The sequence below is a fragment of the Ailuropoda melanoleuca genome, chromosome 1, assembly GCF_002007445.2.
Source record: "Ailuropoda melanoleuca isolate Jingjing chromosome 1, ASM200744v2, whole genome shotgun sequence".
In the NCBI taxonomy this organism is placed as follows: domain Eukaryota; kingdom Metazoa; phylum Chordata; class Mammalia; order Carnivora; family Ursidae; genus Ailuropoda; species Ailuropoda melanoleuca.
In genome coordinates, this window is record NC_048218.1 from 19658071 (window position 1) to 19671279 (window position 13209).

Here is a 13209-nt window from a genome sequence, read left to right on the forward strand (position 1 = left end):
CCCGGCGCCAACAAATAAATAAATAAAGTCTTAAAAAAAAAAAAAAAAAGAATGACTTAGATGGGCTATTGGTAGACTCAATATGGCCAAAAAAAGAATCAGTGACTTGCAGGTCAATAGAGTTTCACAAACTAAAATAAGAAGAAAAAGAAAAAAAAACAAAACAAAAAACCTGAGAATATATAGGAACTCTGAGACAATATCAAAATGTGTGATATACTCATAATTGGAGGACCAGAGGAAAAGAGAGGGAAAATATAACAGAGGAAATATTTGAAGTTATAATGGCCATGAACTTTGTGCAAGTAATAACAGATACCAAGCCACAGATCTAAGAAGGCTGGAAAGCTAAAAGCAAGATAAAGACAAAAAAAAAAAAAAAAAAAAAAAAAAAAAAAAAAAAAAAAAAAAAAAAGTCACCTAGGCGTATCATAATCAAACTATAGAGAAACAAAGGTAAAAAGAAAATCTTGAAGAAGCAAGAACATGAAGGGAGAAAATAAAATCTTATTTTTACAAGAAGAGTGAGGTGAAATACCAAGTGTTAAGTAGGAAACAAACAAAAAACCACCTAGAGTACTGTATCCATTGACGTTAACGCTTTAAAAGTGGAAGAAATGAAATATTGATGTATACAAAAATATAGATGAATCTCAAAATAATTAACTGAGTGAAAGAAGCCAGATGCCCATCCCCTCAGAAAAGGGAGTGCATACTGTATGATTCCATGTGTGTTTCATTCCATAAAATGTAAACCAATATGTAGTGATAGAAAGCAGATCACTGGCTACCTGGGGATGGAGGTGGGACTGGGAAGGAGCATGAGCAAAAGATCACAACATTCTTTCATGGTGAAAGAAAACTTTGGAGCTGACTGCTAGATCATTAGTCTGTGGTCATGGTTACATGGATGTCAAAAGTTACCAAATTATGCATTTTAAGTATAGTAGTTTATTTTATATCTATTATACACAAGTAAAGCTGTTTTCAATAATATGAGGAGTTTATTCTAAGAAAGAACAAAGCTGTTCCCGACATCTGGGAGCTGCTTTGGCAATATCAGGGAGACTTTGGTGTTGCTAGGAGCTGGCCTGGCAGTGACAGCTAGTCCTTGGTGTTCTCCTGTTGAACATAAACAATTTCACAGAACATCCACACCAAACAAGGCTGCTCTGATGGTAATTGATCAAGACAAAGCAAGACTACTTCATAATCTTGTCTGAACACAGACAAAAATCAAAACATTGCCCAAACAAAAAATCCCAAGCATCTCCCTCTCTGGCTAATATAAATTACTGCTCCTTCTTCACCAATTACACTTGAGCTTTGCTCTAGCCCTCTCTTTTTAGATAAGATTAATTAAAATAACCCCTCATAGAATAATCACCATTTTCTGACAGCATGTGACATACAGCAAAGCCGTTCTTCCTGAAAACCTCCCCAAATCACCTGTCTAGAGTCCAGCTCCAACACAAAGTCCTTTGTAACATGGTCTTAGGAAATATTACCCCCTGGTTCCTCACCATGTGCACTGTCCATCGTTGCAATGAGCAATAAACACAATTTGATCAATCACAAGTATATTCCTGGTGTTCTTTGGCAGGAGGACATTGACATTAGTGACAAGGTACTTGGAATACACCTCATAATTAATTATATGTCACCCTTGTGGTTCACATTTAGAAATGGAAAAACAAAACCAAAGGCATGGTAAAAATCTAGAAACGGAAAATGAGACTAAACAAAAGTATACCTACACCAGTCAAAGTAATGATTAGTAAGTTGGAACTTGAAGGTTCTGTGTGGTATGGGGAAAGAAAAATTTCCCTTCTTTCCTTCTAGATTGTTTGGCAGGTCTAATAGTTAAATGACATAAGACAGATTAACAGAAGAAAAACAAATTTAATTTCATACGAATGGGAGCCCCCTAGAAAATACAGGACTCCCAGGCAGTCTGGTAATTCCGGTGTATTTACCACCCTGAGCCAAGGACAAGGGAATAGAGATCTTATCTTACTTCAGGGGATTCAAAGGGAAGGAAACAATTCACAGAAGGATGAGAAGAGCAAATGTTTGGAAATCAGACCTTTGCTATGCCATTCAGATAAGTCTTTGGTATGTACAAAGTTGTCTCTGATAATAACTTTCTTTCTGGTACAGGCCTTCTATTGAAATTCCTTTAGGGAGTTAAGGGAAAGGTAGAAAGTCCTTTGTGTGTGCTGGGTCTCAACAGCCTTCAGATCAAAACAATTCACATGCCAAAGTGACACCTTGCTCCTCCTCGGTGGTTACCCATAAAGCTGAATCTTTGAAAAATTAGAGATGAAATCATATTAAACCTCCTTTCTTTGAAGCAAGAAAGTGTAATGGGTCAAACATAAGTCAAATATATTTTGTGCAACCATGCCTAGCTAGGAAAAAACAAATAGATGCTGTAGGTAGAATGAGATTGCTTCTCAAAGTGCAGTCTAAGCAACATTGCCAAACTTCTGGCGTCAGTCTCTGGGAATGTCTAAATGCATATCTATATATAGAGACCACAGCAATAGAAACTAAACTCAGAGGTGTTTAGGCAAACAAATTAAGAGGGGGAGATTCTTAATCCAATAAAAAGAAACACCCTTTTGGATCTGAACTGGTTCTTTTTGGAACTGTGTGCTAGAACTCCACTGCACACACTGTAACAAGCCAAAGACACCAGCAAAAGACACTGGGGAAGGAACTTGGCACCATCGTGTGGGGCACATGTATGCCCTTGGGCTATGGCCAGGAGAGTTTTCAATGAGCCAAGGCATAATAAAAGGAAGAGAAGCAGCCCTGGCAGCATTTCTATGGAAGCCAGTAAAGGGGATGAAGAAGTCTGGCAGCCGAGGTGAGGGCTGCAGCAGGTAATTAAGTGGGAACACAGCATCATAATCCCTCCCCAACAAAGAGGATTTAGAGAGAAATCCGTCTTTTTGGAGTCCTAACTGAAGGGATGTTTTTCTGCCCACCTACTTAATCGTCAGATTCCACACTCACGACTTCCATAACCAGCCTGTAATTGACTCTATTGGATACAACCTCTTGTCTTTCCATCCCTGAAAAAACATACCCACAGAGAGTCCTCTCAGCAATTATAGACCTGCTTGATCTGCAGCACAGGTGGAAATGGAATGTAATGGCCTTAGATGCTTCTGTCCCAAAATTACTTTGCTGTGGCAAGGCTTTTGATTATTTTTTTTCCTTTCCATATGGATCTCATTTGTTCAGCTCATGTTGCACTGATTCTAGTGACATTTCGGCGATGTGCACTCTATGCTTTGTCCACAGAGCCCCCAAGAAAATCTGTTTTCTTACTGGTTATGCTGGCTCTAAATTGGCCAATGGAAAGATAGTCTGTGTACATTTCCTGGGCCTTTCTATCTTCTTCATGTTTACATGGAAGATGTATTGCCTACTCCAGACAGTGAGGCAACAGCCATGAACCCCCCACACCACACAATTTCTGCACACAAAAGGGAGTGAGAGAATGAAGGTGGTCAAGGGTGTACCCTGTGAATGTCCTATGTATATTTTATATTCCAAAAACCAACACACATCTGCTTCTGAGACCCTTCCTCATACTCGGTGCTTGATTAAATGGGAATTTGGCAGACACTTAGAAAACACAGAAATAGAAAATATCTGATACTATAGTCTTGGGTGGTAACACTTTACTCCACTGTTAACTGGCAATGTGACCCCTGAGTCACCTGACATGTGTGATTTTCATTGTACTCATTCAATCTTTAGTGATAAATATCAAACCTGAATTGACATATAAACTATACATTTTCCCTTTACCAGAAAGTACCATCATGACATTACAGACTCAGAGATTCTCCTATTCTCTCCACTACAGCTATTAGAATTCCTGCTTTGTAGAAACTCAACCGCCAACTACAACATATTATCTCCTTGTACATTTTAGCTTTAATTCCACCTTCTAATGTGTACCACTCCACTGTTACTCCACTGTTAACTGGCAATGTGACCCCTGAGTCACCTGACATGTGTGATTTTCATTGTACTCATTCAATCTTTAGTGATAAATATCAAACCTGATTGACATATAAACTATACATTTTCCCTTTACCAGAAAGTACCATCATGACATTACAGACTCAGAGATTCTCCTATTCTCTCCACTACAGCTATTAGAATTCCTGCTTTGTAGAAACTCAACAGCCAACTACAACATATTATCTCCTTGCACATTTTAGCTTTAATTCCACCTTCTAATGTGTACCCTAAGGTAAAGGCAGAATAATATTTAGTGATTGTCTTGGCCTGTTCAAGCTGATACAACAAATTGCCTTAGACAGAGGGTCTTAAGCAACAAATATTTATTTTTTCCTAGTTCTGGAGTTTGGAAACCAACATGGTTGCATTCCAGTGTAAGTACTTTTCCAGGTTACAGACCTTACAGACCACCAACTTCTCATATCTGCACACATTGGAAAGAAGATGAGAGAGGTCTCTAGGGTCCATTTTCAAAAGGCACTTATCCCATTCATGAGGGCCCCACCTTCATGACCTAGTTAAATCTCAAAGGATCCACCTCCTATAACCATCACATTGGAGGCTAAAGCTTCAACATATGAATTTGGGGAGGGTACAGTAAGTCCATTACAGTCATTAAACAGTAATTGAGCTCAAGTGAATTTACTTATTCTTTGACTAGTTATAGAAATGCTTATCAGTGCTACAGATAAAATATGAATAATACATAGTTCAATCTAACATTATATTTTCATTTCCTGACAAAGTCAAGTCAGTTAATGGTGTACTTTCAAAGATAAAATGTAGAGCACATTGCAAACAATAAAGATTTGGAATGGTATCATGCATAACTTGCAGAAGATAATTAATAGTTTCTATAATCTATCTCATAGGCCATGTAAGGTAATGAATGGGGGAAAGTGCTTCATATTGTATAAAAATGTGATGCACGTGGATGCTAATACTGGTGAAGTTTATTTAGTGCCCCTGAACAAGGAAATATGGGAAGCAAACTAAAGTGAGCTTTCCATACCTCTGAGCCCCATAACTTTGTCAGTTTTCAGGGAAATGAAGCACATACTTTCCTCTAATGTTATTTAACTGAGGTCTATAGGACAAGCAGGAAAAGCCAGTCCAGGTAAGTATGACATTTTCTGAAATCATACCATTAAGATGTATTTAATTGTCCATTTATGTGGCATTAGTAAATGTATTCCAGATTTTAAGAATATCTGTCTAAATGTAAGAAAACACATATAGAGTATATAGATATGGACTAAGCATTTAAATGTTTTAACTCACCCGATTTTGCTATTTACATTCACCATTAAACTCTATTAAATTACTAAGCTCTGGGGCGCCTGGGTGGCACAGCGGTTAAGCATCTGCCTTCGGCTCAGAGCGTGATCCTGGCATTATGGTATCGAGCCCCACATCAGGTTCCTCTGCTATGAGCCTGCTTCTTCCTCTCCCACTCCCCCTGCTTGTGTTCCCTCTCTCGCTGGCTGTCTCTCTCTCTGTCGAATAAATAAATAAAATCTTTAAAAAAAATTAGTAAGCTCTATGTACTCTAGATGTTGATTAAAACTATTAATTATGGGCTCATGGGTGGCTCAGTTGGTTAAAAACCTGACTCTTGATTTCAGCTCAGGTCATGAATCTCAAGGTTGTGAGATCAAGCCTGGCATTTGTGCTCTGCACTCAATGTGAAGCCTGCTTAAGATTCTCTCTCTCCCTCTCCCTCTGCCACTCTGTCCACCCACCCACGCTCATACTCTCTCTCTCAAGAAAGAAAAACTACTAGTTAAAATCATAACAATTATACTATTTTACTTTTGGTTTTATTATATGTGCCACTCGTATCTGAGGAAGACCAAAATATTCATGGCAGTATATTAACTCTTATTTTACTAAACTGATAAAAATATTGTTTTATTTATACTTAATTCATGAATATCTATGCATATATACATATAGATTTGTAAACACAACTTTGCTTTTTACGAATAAGAGAAATGAGATATATATATATATCATTATCATCATCAGATCCGTATATATATAACAGAGACAGTTACAGCAGTTACGAAGGGTCAGACAATTGAGAGAACTCAGGAGATTCTCAGGGCATTCTCACGCAAGGCTTTGATTAAGGTACATGGTAAGCAGAAGTAAACCAAGCAAAGATCAGAGAAATCTGTCTTCCAGACACAGACCTCAAAGTTCTTTTTCAGTCTCACAGAAGACGCTCTTTCGATGGTAAGTCAAGATAGATGTCAGACACCCCAGTTTCAACTGAGACAAAATACAAGTTTACTAGAGTCTTGTATACCCTACTGGTTCCCTAGATAAAACTGGGTACATATCATCGTCTATGTACATTTAGTAACAGCATAAGCAAGCTGGTACAAAAGATGAGTTTTAGACTTTAAATATCACATCATAAATCACAAACTAATACCCTTCATCTCTACTTCTGGGCGTCAGTGCCATGTTCTTGACATCTTAGCCCAAACGTTATGCTCAATCACTGACCAGCAGCATGTTACCATTCGTCCTAAACAAACTCCTTCGATGGAATTCTTGCATCACGTATTGATTTACAATGTTTGTAACATCATATTTTCTAGTTTCTGCATTTGAAGCTTTGACATCTTGGGGCCTTGCTGACCCTGGAGAGACTGCTTTTCCCAGGGGTAACTGATTCCTGGGGAAAGCAAGCCGAGAGCCTGCAAGCATGCCTTTCATATGCAAACTAAGCAATTCAGAGTTCACACCTCCAACAACCTCCTTTTTGAAACTCACACACTCAGGACCACTATCCCACTGACCTAATCATCCTAGGGCCAGGTACTAGACAAACAGACACAGCACCTTTGGCCCAGATCCTGTGAAAATTAGTCAAACTAGCCAATTCTAAACCTGCTTAACTTGCCTAGTCCATTCCTTTTCTCAGAAACTTCAATAAAGCTTATGACCATGCTTTTCCCTTACATGCTCTGCCTTTGACAGATGAGTGCTTCCCTGTGTGGATCCTGGGATGGCATCCCCCATACCCCTCCTCTTGGGATCCGTGAGTATAACAAGTTATCTTTGTAATGGCAACCATCTCTTGATCTGTTAGCCTTGCCATACCTGAATGATAATAAAAGCCTGCATTTTAAAACACTCTTTTATTTAATAACTGTGAGACGTATTTGTCTGAACGTACCATGATTTATTTAGTCAATCTTTTATCAATGGACAATTATATTGATTCAATTTGGTTGTTATTTTTACAAGCACGTCAATGACGGCCTTCATTTTTCTTAATATCTAGGACAATAAGTCTTAAAGATTTGTTCTTAGAATTATATTGCAGTTTGAGTTAGATACTGTTTGAGGAATAAGTATAATATTAAAATACCTCCTGAGGTCTTTCTATGTGGCACAACAACGTGTATGATAGCGTCTGAACTCAAATTATTGACAGTGATATTAGAGGTGTTTTCTAGATTAGCAAATTAATGAAAATATTAAGAAAATAAATAATATAAAAACATGATTATGGTAATAACAATAGCATTTATCAAGAACATATTCAGTGTCAGGAACTGTAGTAATATTAACAGAAAAATTGCAGACATGTTGTCTGTGGGCTAAGCACCATTCTAAGCGCTCTACTTACACCCTTTAATCCTCAACAAAAACTTGTAAGTGTCATTTTACATTTTACATATGTAGAAACTTAAGCAGGATTTAAAATCGTTCTGCTTGTAAGGAGAGAACTGGGATTTAATCTTCATAATAATTCAGCAGGAATGTGTCATTATGCCCATTTTTAAAATGACTAATCTGAGAAGTAGAGAGAGGCTAAATAAATCTCTTACAGTCACATAATTGCTAAGTAGGAGTGATTTCACAAATTCAAGTCTGAGGTACATCAAAACTACTTTGTGCCGTAAATAGCAGATGCCTCACAGGGTTCAAAGTTGTGAGCATGTGAATTGTAGAGATGGAAAGGTTATATCCGGTAAGGGCAAAAAAGGGAAGCTGTCTAATGTTTCTTGTCTTATCTGAACCTCTGAGCATGAAAATGACTGTGATTTAATGAATATGTTCCCGCCCCTGACGTCCCAGGACGAGGTAGCCCAAGAACAAGAGCAAAGTGAAAATGTGTCAGAGCAGCACTGAAAGGGAGAATTAATGTAGAAGCAGCACGAGTTCGACAGCAACAGCATAGCTATTACAAGAAACAGAACCCCCTGACCAATATTGGCTTAAACAATAAGGGCATTAATTATATATCTGTTTTATCACGTTAGGAGAGCAAAAATTGCCAAAGTTGGTTCATTGCTTCAGCATTATCAAAGATACAGGAGTTCTTTCTTATTTTCACTCTGTCATCCTCTTCGCGTGAACAGATTCTTCCCAGGGACACAGCTTTTACCAGCCCCTGGTACCACATGCAACCGCTACCAGTTACTGCCAATGAAAAAGAAAACCGTGTTTTGGTGTGTTTGTGTTTGTGTGTGTGTGTGTCTGTGCATGTGTGTTAATGTGTGTGTTCAAGGAAGGGAAACTTTCCTAGGAATTCCTAGTTTCTTCCACCATCTTTCATTAAGAAAGCTTGGGGCACAAGTGCCTGATTTTTTTTTACAAGTCTGAGCAAGCAAGTTTCTTGATTTTCAGCTTGAAAGATTATAAGAAGTGTTTGCCATTGAGGAAAATAATGGGAGCAGGTAAGGCTATTGGACAGAAAATCAACAATGATTGTACAAATAAGTTAAAGAGCAGCTGAAAGGAAATTGCAATAAGCCAAGTAAATATAGCTAAGTGTTTGAGCTGGAATGGTAGAGTAGGTTGAATATGAGCAAGATAATAACTTTATAGTTCACGTGAAAATTATAGGATTGCTTTAGGAAAACAAGAATGATGTAGGGCTCTAAGTTGGTTCCAAGAATATGATTATGAATCATCAGAAGACTATGTTGGTACCATTAACTGAAATGAAAAAGTCAGCATCTGGGTTAGCCCAGTTGGCTCTTGCCTCACAGCACAATGCAAATATTTTTCTGGGGTTTCTGCAGCTGCTAAACTCCAGTGCAGAAGGTACCCTCCCTAGGCTCTGCTCACTCTGGTATCTCCAGCTTGTCCCTTGATGGAATTGCACCACAGAAACTCATTCTATGTTTGATCCTGGATAAGGCTTGTTGTAACTCTGGTTCTAATAATCCACTTTGCTTTGTCTAGGCTCCCAAAATAGGTCTAGGATTCTGGGCTTGTGTCGTTCAGGGTATCTTGAAAGAGATGTTCTTTGACAAAAGATGAAAGCAGTGCCTTTAGATTGGAGACATACTGAGGCTAAGATAATTAAAAGACCTAAAGTTATGGCAGGCCAGTGAGAGAGTTTAGTCTTGTGGTTATAAAGCTCAGAAAAAGTATGAAGCTCATTGTGCAGACTGAGACGCTATCAAAGTGAGACTTGAAGATTTGGTGTGATATGTTTATTTATTTTTCCTTATTTTTTTAGCTGCAATATGTTTAAATTAGCATTTATTTTTGACTCAGACAAGCCTGAGTTTTTATTCCACCCTTTACTACACATACATTTTGTGAATTTGGACAATTTTTCTACCTTCTTTTAAACAGACTTTGTATTTTATATAATTAGGTAAACATTTCTTTTTTTTTTTTTTAAGATTTTATTTATTTACTCGACAGAGGTAGAGACAGCCAGCAAGAGAGGGAACACAAGCAGGGGGAGTGGGAGAGGAAGAAGCAGGCTCATAGCGGAGGAGCCTGATGTGGGGCTCGATCCCATAACACCGGGATCACGCCCTGAGCCAAAGGAAGAGGCTTAACCGCTGTGCCACCCAGGCGCCCCAGGTAAACATTTCTAATAAGAGAGTTGTGACAACTAAACATATGTCTATAATATGCACATAATGAACATTTAATTCACTTGAAAGAAAAGAGTATAAAGATAATTTAAATAGTACAAATTGTGAATATAAGAGATTTTTTAGAAAAAAACATAAGGTCCAAATATAGTTTATCAAAGGAAAATAAGAAAATAATATAATTATAGAGTAAAGACCATGTGTATTTCGTACACTGATTGCCTGTCATTGTTATGCAGAAAGACTATATTTCCAAGTCATTTTTTGGTTAAGACTTAGTTGTCCGAAATACAAATGTGCGCCTCACTTCCAGTTTGAGGTAATTAATTACAGCTGAGCTTTAACTCTTATCTTTGAATGTCAGCAGGGGGAATGTGTTGATATAACAAAACCCAAACTATATGACAATGGCTAGATATATGGACAGAGGATGGAGAAAAAACTGATACCAAAAGCCTGACAGATGGAGAACCATGTTATATAGTGGCAAATCATTTATAGACTATCACCTAAAACAATTAGAAAGGCAGCCTATGTGCCTAATAAGGTTGTAGCTCTAGGGGAGGAGGGTATAAAATTGGATATTGTTATTTTCTGTTGTATAATTTTAACTTCACTTGGCAAAATGTTATCAGGAGGTTATAAATTCAGGTTCTATGATGCTCGTTTGCAAAGAGCACTGAAAGGAAATTGACATGGTTCAGGAATTAGGGCCTTTATGGGTTGACAAAATTAATTGATTCTGTTCTCCAAGTACTAATAGCTAGGGTCTCCAAAGGCTTTGGGAAACACATGCTTATAATAATTCTCAGTTAATTAAAATGGCTTGGTCAAAAAACCAAATTGGAATGTGACCTATTACCTATTGTAAATAATAGTGATAATTTTTGGGGGGGGGTTGGATACACTAAATTTTAGGATTTTTATCATGCATCAGCTGACAACCAAAAAGAGGGGCTTATTTCTTAGTGCTCATTTCAGAAGTAGGCAAAAACAATCAGATAAGAAAAGAGTCCTTGGGGGTAGCTAGGACTCTAGAGTCCACTAGGTAAGAGGGTATGCCCATGGAGGAGAATCAGATGCTCATTGAGGAAACTTCCCCACTTCTATGGAAAAAGGCTTGACAATGTCTGCCTAATGGAATTTCTGGAATACTATAGACCAAATAATACTGTGTATTTCATTCATCCTATATTTCATTTTATTTTCTTTGAATAGTAGTATTTATTGTGATTACCCTATCCTTGTTTTACTATTAAATATTTAGGATGGGAAATGTTTATTTAGAACAAAAATCTCTAAATAAAGAAGAGCTTCCTTAAGGTGGGCTTGATGAAGGAGTTTAATTCCCAAAGATTTTGAACTTGCAACCGATTCAATGATTGGGCATGACTCTGATTTGTAGTCCATTGGTTTCGTTTGTGTTTTGTATTCCTGGGTTGTTTTTAAGTTGAAGAGGATGAACAAAGTGACATTGTAGGAACCAGAATATTCTCATTGTTTCCCTGATATTTCTCACCCCCCCCTCCATGCAGAACCGTTCATGTGACCAGTTTGGGCAAATAGATTGTGAATAGAAATGTCACATGATACTTATGGGCTAAGTCTATCATAGAGAAGTGTGTCTGCGCCATTCTTTGCTTTCTCTTTAGTGGTAACCATGGAGGTCATATGTTAAAATGACAGATCACAGAGATGAAAGGAGCTTGGATCTTGAATGGAAATTTTTTATGCAAGAAAAAATCATTTCTTATATTTCAGGGTTTATTTATTACTACCTAATAGGTAACTTCTTCTGTTTAATACAGAGAGAGTGGAAAAAATGAGATAGTGTCATGCTATGGAAGGCAAAGAAGGAAAAAGAATAAAAATGGAAAAATGTTAGCAGTGGCAGTTCTTTAAGTGGAATAAAAGCAGATGAAAACCAAATATGGTCATTGCTTTGTCATTTAGATCTCACTGTAGACATTGGAAAAATAATCCCAGTACTATTTTTGCATGAAAACCAAACTGCAATTAAAAGAGAAATGACTAGGGACATCTGGGTGGTTCAGGTGGTTTAAGTGTCCTCCAGGTCCTGGGATCAAGTCCCTCATTGGGCTCTCTGCTCAGCAGGGAGCCTGCTCCTCCCTCTGCCTGCCACTCCCCCTGCTTGTGCTCGCTCTCTCTCCGACAAATAAATAGATAAAATCTTAAAAAAGAAAAAAAAGAAGATGTTAAAGATATGAATGAGAAAAGGATCATGAATGAGCCACAATTCAGATGCGATGGTTAATTTTATGTGTCAACTTGGCTGGGCCATGGTAAGCTTAGGTATTTGCTCAAACATTATTTAAGATATTTCTGTGAGGATATTTTTAGATGAGATTAACATTTAGATCAATAGACTTTGAGTTAAGAAGACTATCCTCCATAATGCGAGTGGTCTTCATCCAATCAGTTGAGGGTCTTAATTAAAAATAAAACAAAACTGGGCACCTGCATGGCTCAGTTGGTCAAGTGTTTGTCTTCGGCTCAGGTCATGATCCCAGGGTCCTGGGATCGAGCCCCATGTCAGACTCCCTGATCAGTGGGGAGTCTGCTTCTCCCTCTCCCTCTGCCCCCACTCATTCTCTCAATCTCTGTCTCTCAAATAAACAAATAAAATCTTTTAAAAATAATAAAACAATAAAAATAAAACAAACAACCAAACAAACACATGACCGTCTTAAGCAAGAAGAAATTTTGCCATTTGACTGCCTTTGAACTTGAATTGCAGCTCTTCCATGAAGACTTCTAGCCTGCCAGCTTATCCTGCATATTTTGAATTAACCAAACCTCTACAATTGTCTAAGCCAATTTCCTTAAAATCTACTCTCTGTCTCTCCCTCTCTCTCTCTATCCCTCTCTCAGGTGACCAATAGAGTTCTAGCTCTGGTCCATCTCACAGTGAATCCAGAGGAACCCCAAACCTATACTGTGAGTATTTCCCCCATTCTAGAAGTCATAATTGGAACAGACATACTCAGCAATTGGCAGAATCCCCACATTAGTTCCCTGATCTGTACAGAGAGGGCTATTATGTTGGGAAAGTGGAAGCTATTAGAACTGCCTCTACCCAGAAAACATTAAACCATAAACATTATTGCATTTCTGTAGAGATTGCAGATTAGTACCACCATTAAAGACTTGAAAGATGCAGGGACTCTGATTCCCACTGCATCCACATTCAATTTGCCTATTTGGCCTATGCAAAAGACAGATAAACATTGGCAAATGACAGTGGATTACCATAAGCTTAACCAGGTAGTGACTCCAATTTTAG